The sequence below is a fragment of the Vicia villosa genome, unplaced genomic scaffold (genome assembly GCF_029867415.1).
Source record: "Vicia villosa cultivar HV-30 ecotype Madison, WI unplaced genomic scaffold, Vvil1.0 ctg.000078F_1_1_1, whole genome shotgun sequence".
Lineage (NCBI taxonomy): Eukaryota > Viridiplantae > Streptophyta > Magnoliopsida > Fabales > Fabaceae > Vicia > Vicia villosa.
In genome coordinates, this window is record NW_026705002.1 from 319466 (window position 1) to 327378 (window position 7913).

The 7913-nt window shown below is 29.0% G+C and overlaps 1 long non-coding RNA gene across 1 annotated transcript; it reads right to left on the reverse strand.

Annotated features, from left to right (window-relative positions):
* Positions 1-1376: 1376 nt before the first annotated feature.
* LOC131623784 (uncharacterized) lies at positions 1377-4512 on the reverse strand. Its single transcript, XR_009290304.1, has 4 exons — positions 4375-4512; positions 4075-4189; positions 3882-3954; positions 1377-1868 (listed from the first exon to the last, which is right to left on the reverse strand). It is a non-coding gene; the product is annotated as an uncharacterized LOC131623784 (long non-coding RNA).
* Between the last annotated feature and the right edge of the window lie 3401 nt (positions 4513-7913).

A 7913-nucleotide genomic window follows, 5' to 3' on the forward strand; every position in this document is an offset into this window, starting at 1 on the left:
TTTTTAAATTAGGATTGAATTTAAAATGAAAAAATAACAAAAAATGATTCACTGTTATTCAAAATAAGTAAATATATATTAAAATAAACTAAAGTTTTCTTTCATAGAATTCAAAATTCTATGTATTTTAAATCATTCAATAGAAATTCATTTATTTTTAAATTTTTTTGTTTGGATTGTGTCGCAAAATGATTCATTGTTAAATTTCTAAGGTCATATTCATAATTTTTTTAAACTTTTGGGCCAAATTTAAAATATATAAAATAGGGACAAATTTACATTTATTTTGAAAATTTGAAGTGACTAATTTTTAAATATGATTATTATTAACATTTATTTGTAATTTTTGAAAAAATTTAGACGAATTTGAAATTTTCATAAAATATGAGGACCGTCTTGCAAAATTTGAAAAATTATTAATCAAGAATTTAGTTCATATTATAAAGAGTGGATGAGCAATTTAAAATTCTTTACTTATTAGTGTCATTTGAAATTCATTATATTTAACATGAATAAAATACTGCATAAATTTATATCATTTTATTAATTCTCCATATTTTAATCCAAACAATAAATTTTGATCTAGTCATTTTAAATTCCTTAAAAAAAATTACTTTTCCAAACTAAAATGCGTCATCCAAACCCCTCTCTTAAGTTAATGTTAAAATTTAGTTGAAAATATAGTAGATTTTGATACATTCAAATAACGATACTTTAGTTGAGTAATCTTTTGGGGATATGACAAAACCACGTCCTTTACTTAGCTTCCGCATTGTTATGTTTATTCCTATATCTACAATACAAAGCAATATCAATATAAACGATCAATCACTTAAAACAAAAGTTGAAATCACAAAGAAAATTCAATTCACCAATTACCACATGGAATTCTTAGAGGTGAATAGGTTCAGAATACAACAGTTAAATACACATAAATAACACTATGGCTTCAATACAATACAATTTCATCGGTGAAATTCAACTCCTTGTAGTATATGAGGGAGAAAACTCAATTTCAATGAAAACTTGAGAGAGTACATCATTAAATGCAATATACAGGGAACATTGGGAACTTATAGGAGGATATTTGGATGGTCTAGAATTAGTTGCACCCATACTAAACCAAGAAGAACGCCATTATTACCTTTGAGGATCTTACAATATTTTTGGTTCACATACTCTTTCCTACTATTAAAAATACACTCTTAATTTAATTGTCAAATTATGTTGGAATAATATGATAAGGAATTACAGACACTCAAAACACTTGAGACTTGTCTTTCATGAGAAATTTTAGTGTAACTCGAACGCAATCATCAATCAATAAATGAAACATAATACTTTGACACAAAACTAATACACATAAATAACACCAACAAACTTACAATAATCACAAGGTTTCTTGCGCGTCACTATTTTGTTTCAATCACCAACAAGGGCAGTAATAGACAAATATCTTTTCACCAATAAGATCAACCTCGCTACATGTACTATTTATACATCCCTTCAGACATGCACCGAAATATGTTGAATGACTAAAGAGAACGACTCTATGATATGGAGTACATTGCAAAATTGGACTACTATTTTTTTTCTGTAGGCAAGATTTCATTGATGAAAGAGAACCCAAGTTCTCAACCGAACTTACAAAAGAGGGGCGGGAAAACAAAACACCCCGAAGAAAAATTATCCACCAATTGAGACTTGCGATAAAAATAGCATAGGGTCTTTGCTAAAATTATAAAAGTTACAATTGGTTTGACTAATTTTTCCTATGACTAACCATCTCCAAGCCAAGATCTTAAAACACCACACGATATCGTTGACATTCCACGCATTGTTGGACTACTATGTTGAAACCTCCGATCCTGCTATTAAAAAATTAATAATCATGTTCAAAGTCCCATGCTAATGTAGCTACCTTTTGTGGAGGAGTGAATCGACAACAGTCACAGTGACAAGCTCCTTATTTCCATATATGTGTCTATTCATATAACACCATTGTAATATTGTGATACCTCTAATGAATAATTAATAAAGTTCAACAATTGCTATAATTTTATATAAGCCACACATTCCAATGCTAGTATTATCCTATATTCCAAAAAAGAAAGAACTATGATATTAAGACGGTATAATTTCAACATAAACAAAACAAATAGGAAAATCCTTCAGTTCCTTTTTAACAATTCTTCAATCACCAGTTCAAAAAACTAATATTTGTTAATCACAAAAAGAAAGAACAAAACAGCATACCAAATTTTTTACCAACAAGTTGTTGTATCTCCAATTTGTGTAAAATTGAAATGTAGGAGGCACTTTAGAAGATGGTTTAAAGTTTCAAACACGAGTTCAAAAAAGAGAATTAGAATTGAGGAAACTACAAAATTCGGAAACTAATTTTTTTTTATGAATTATAAATTAATTTAATTTTTCAGTTGCATTGTCCATGTTGTCATCAGTCTGTGCTATGTTATCCCTTCCTTGGGCATTATCCTAATTTTGCTTGATTGTCGGGTCTATCAACAATCATTCTTTATTAAATGAATACTTATTACACCTCTGATCTTATTTTAATTTGTTGTGCTAATAAAAACCACAATTACATTAGTGTTTTAAGAGAGCATCTTTCTAGCTCTAAAGTGAATATTTATAAAAAAAGTTTAATATTTTAATTACTTTGGATTCATCAGGGAGCATCTTGGTAGATCCAAAGCAATTATCGTATTTAATTTTTTTTCTATAAATCTTTAATTTAGAGCTACTAAGTTTAATGTGGGTTTCATTAATATAACAAATGAAGACAAGATTAAATGTGTTATAAGTAACCATTGAAAAAAGGAAGGATGGTTGATGATCCAACAAACTAACCAAGTTGGGCTAAAGTCCAAGGCAGGGACAAAAAAGCTTAGGTAGATGCAAACATGATCCATGCCAATGAAAATAAAATTACTTTATAATATATAATAAAATATTATATAAACAAATGGTAATTTTCCATTATTTAACTTTTCAGTATTACTGTTATTTTTTTACAAAGTCAAACAATAATTTTATTATACTTGCTTTTGTTGATTAAGGCTTTTGTAAACTTATTTTTATACAACTGAAAATTTTCTATACAGGCCATTGATATTTTCTTAAATCTTGATAAATCGTTATGCGTTAAAAACAAATCAATAAATAAGATAACCACTAATTAATAAGTGTACTCTTTAAAATCAACATGATATCCATTTATTATCAATCAATGGTAAACCATAATCATCTACCTATTAAAGAGAGTAACATGTTAGTGTTTAAACTTCGTATTATTTATTTGAACATTTTGCTTAAACATTTTTCTTGCACAGTACATTATGATTACAAGTCTCATTCACAATATTGAAACAAGCCGAAGATATATGTCCGAAGTTGGGACATCTAATAGTGTTAGGCAACTAAATTAAATTATAACCTATATGAATGACAAATTCACAGTAAGTCTAATTCTAATTTAGTCTAGTTCAATTTTCTACACGTGAGAATGTCTTTTTTTTATGAGAATGAAATGAATAATCACTGATTATTAAATTAAATATAAATGGTTGAGATTAAATAATCACTCTCATATAATTATTCATTGAATCATTAATAAATATAATGGTCAATAATTATTTCTTTCATTCTCATATAAATTGTATAGGGTTATAAATATTTTCTATTAATTTTAACGCAATCTCCAAAATTCATTTCCACATTTCTAGCCTAATTTCTATCCTATTAGATTTCATCTATATAAACCATGAGAGAGTTTGGAAATAATCCAGTATACATTTGATAAATAAAAAGTTCAAAAGAACATTAAAATACACAAAAAGTGGAAGCACGTAATGTAGTACCTATGTTTGAGTCATCCTCCACAATTGAATCACCACCATCTTCTAATAACGAATGTGCAATATATGTTCCTATCTGCAACAAATCAAGAAAGACATGATTTGAGTACTAATTAATGAAATTGAAGCTTACCCTTAAAAATCAAAATGATATAAAATGTGTTAAAACAATAAAACACAGCCATGTTAATAACACCTTGTAGAATGATCAAGAACCTCAAGCGTGGTAAGGATCAGAGGCACTCCATCTTCGAACCTCACATTCATTATAGTACCACTGATAAAATAAATATGTCCAATGGCACCATTACCTGTATGTTTATCAGTATCAATGACAAAACATTTTTAAGAGAAAAAGTTATTATATGTAAAACGGGAAGCTAATTAGGTCAAAAAATGAATCAAGAGCTTAGAAGCAATACAATATATAATCGATATAGAAAAAGTTCAAAAGAACATTAAAATACACAAAAATTGGAAACAAACAAATTAGTACCTATGTACGAGTCCTCCCCCACACTTGAATCACCATCATCTTCTAATAAGGAGAAAGGTTTAACATCATAAAATGTAAAGAATATGCAATATGTTAACCAAAAATAGGACCCTAGATAACAATTACCAAATAACACCACCACCCTGAACTAAATGTTGAGCAACATCCAACACAAGCCATGTATATATATAGAAAGAGATTATGAAGTATAGTTTCTTGCGTGTGAAAATAACTTTGACAAAGTTTTCTGTTCAACAAAATGACATATTTACTCTCAACCATAAGCTATGGCTAGTCTTACTTATTTATCTCCACGCAAAAAGGAAGAGATTTCTCCAATCCGTAGGAATTTTCTACTTAAAATTTTGAATTCTATAATATTATAAGTATAATTATATTTTAGTTTAAAAAATTAAAAAGTTTCAAAAACACATAAATTTAAACATTTCTTTGATTTATAATACTTTTAAATGATAATCATTGACCATTATATTAAATATAGATGGTGGAGATTAAATAAACATTCTCATATAATTATTCATTAAATTATTAATTAATAAATCTAATGGTCAATAATTATTCCTTTCATCCTCATATAAATTGTTTAGCATTATAAATCATGAAAGAGTTTGGAAATAATACAGTATACATTTGATAAACAAAATGTTCAAAAGAACATTAAAATACATAAAAATTAAAAGCAAGCAATGTAGTACCTACGTTTGAGTCATACTCCACAATTGAATCACCACCATGTTTTAATAACGAATGTACACTATATGTTCCTATCTACAACAAATCAAGAAAGACATGATTTGAGTACTAATTAATGAAATTGAAGCTTACCCTTAAAAATCAAAATGATATAAAATGTGTTAAAACAATAAAACACAACCATGTTAATAACATCTTGTAGAATGAGCTAGAACCTCAAGCGTGGTAAGGAAGGGAGGCACTCCATCTTCGAATCTCACACTCATTATAGCACCAATGATCAAACAAATATGGCACCATTACTTGTATGTTCATCAGTATCAAAGACAAAACATTTTTGAGAGAAAGAGTTGTTAGTTGAGTGATTGGATGGAGAAAGAAAGTTATTATATGTAAAATGGGAAGCTATTTGTGGGTGTGATTAATTTTTTTTGACAAATATAGGTTTGATTAGTTTGCTACACGCGAATATGGCGTTTTGAACCTATTGACTTTGACACAGTTTTATGTGCAACCACATTTACATTCTCCTCACTCTGGCTAATTTTCACTTATTTATCTCCATGCAAAAGGGAGAAATTTTCTACAATCCCTAAATTTTTTTACTTAAAACTCTTTTTTATTTTTATTTTTATTTTCATTAGGCTATTATTTTATTTAAATTGAATTCTAGAATATTATAAGTATAATTATATTTTTGTTTTAAAAAAGTTTTAAATAGGTCTCATAAAAAATTTATTTAAACATTCTTTTCTAAAATACTTTTAAATGGTAAAATTTCAAAAATATTTAAGTAAATACTACTTTATTAAATTCTCATAAAAAATTGTTTAAACTCTTCTCGTAAAAATATATAATTTCTATCTTTGTAAAATTTCAATATTACTCTTTTAAGAATTACTTTTAAAATATAAAATGAAAATTAAGGTTTTTTAAAATTAATAACAAACTGGTTTGGGTTTACGGCTTTACCGGTAAGATTATTTATGATAATATCTTTAATGTTGAGCTGATGACACTATATTATAATTTGAGTATGTCTTCAAAACTTGACATAAAAGATCTGAAGTGTTAATCTTGCATCAACTCTCCTTTCAAGTTTATCTCAAAGTCTGTAATGTTTAGCATAACTATATCGTGGTATATTAACATGTAATTTCTTCTCCCCTATCACCACATTATCCAAACGCCTCGCAAGCAGCCGCCCATCAACCACCTTCACAAATCTGGAGAAGCCAAATCGTTTACCAAATTTGTTTCTTCTAAGCGAAATTGCCACCTCAATCACATTCCCTATACACCCGAATAAAACGAACAAATCCTTTGCACTTGTAACTTCTGGAAATTCTAAAACATAATAGAAAGTCACCTGCTTGGGTTGAAGAGGCAAATTGTGTTTCCAGCCACCCAACGGAAAATAATCCCACCTCTACTTCTCCACCCCTGGCTGCCAAAATTGGGTGACTTTCCTCCAACCATTCTCCTGCAAAACATACCTCCGATCTCTCATACTATGATAAAATAAGAAGAAACCCTCACCCCTTGAAGAAGGAGATTTGAGCGAAAATCCAAGAAAACCCTACAAATACAAACAGAGAAGATCGAACAAGGCCCAGCGAAAACCCCCGAGCTACAAGAAGACCGCGCTGAGAACAACAACCGCCGAAACCTAAAAGCCCTAAATCGATATCAGACAGTACCTTCTAAACAAGGTCCATGGGCCCTAAAGCCAGGAGTTTAAACCGAAATTGAGAAAGTGCACGATATCTTTCTAGGAGCTCTTCAAGTTCCACCGAGAAAACACAGACACTCGCGCGGCAGATCACCGGAAGTCTACCGGGAGACGCCCTTCTAAAATCGCATTGTACGGAGTACTATACTATTTGCTAAAAAAAATTTCATATCCCCAATATTAGTTAATTCTAAAAATCATAAATTATCACCCATCAAAGAATTAAAAAATCTAAATTATTTTGATGCTTAGTGTCATGTTTTTTGTGAATCAATTGTAAATTGGTGCAAACCTCTATTTTTTCATGAAATACAATATATGCATTGTTTATAAATGTTGACTTGAATTATAGACATGTGATAACCTTTTCATAAATTAGTTGGGCAGTTTTTGTTTGGTTTTGTTACAAATTTAGGTTTTTCCACAACCTAACAAGTTGAAACAATAGCTACCATATATTACGGAGAGATTCCTCAAATGTTTGGTAGATATTCTCTTTGCCATAAGTTTGAATCCCTTTTGAGGTGCTTCAGCTCCCCAATCTTCAAATTTTCTCACATTTCCTACTTCTAAAATCTCTAATACCTTTTTCTTGTGCTTCCTATTTAATCGGAACGGTGATGGTTAGCTAGTAATATGGTTTTTCCATCCCCGATTTCTCCATCCCCACTTTTCTCATCATTAACAATTTAGGGAAGTTGCTTGCATTTTTGTGTGATCATTGACACAAGAATGTTTCTCAGTTTATCCCTTTCACTAGAACCCTATCTATCATCTACATCTTTTTTGTGGATCTACGTGTTGCAAGTATAATCAACAATTTATCCAAGATGGAAAAACTTATGGATTGCAAGATACAAGTCAATTAGTAACTATTAAGTTTTGATGATGATATGGTATTTGTAACGCCCCATTTTTATCGTATTTATTTTTATAATTAAAAATCTATGATAATTAAAAATATGTGATAGTTAAAAATATGGTCTTTATATTTAAAAAATTAAAAATAATAACTAAAATATAAATTAGTGTCAGCCTGTCATAAAACTAAAATAAATTAAAATGAGCGCCAAACAAAAAAATAAGTGGGAAA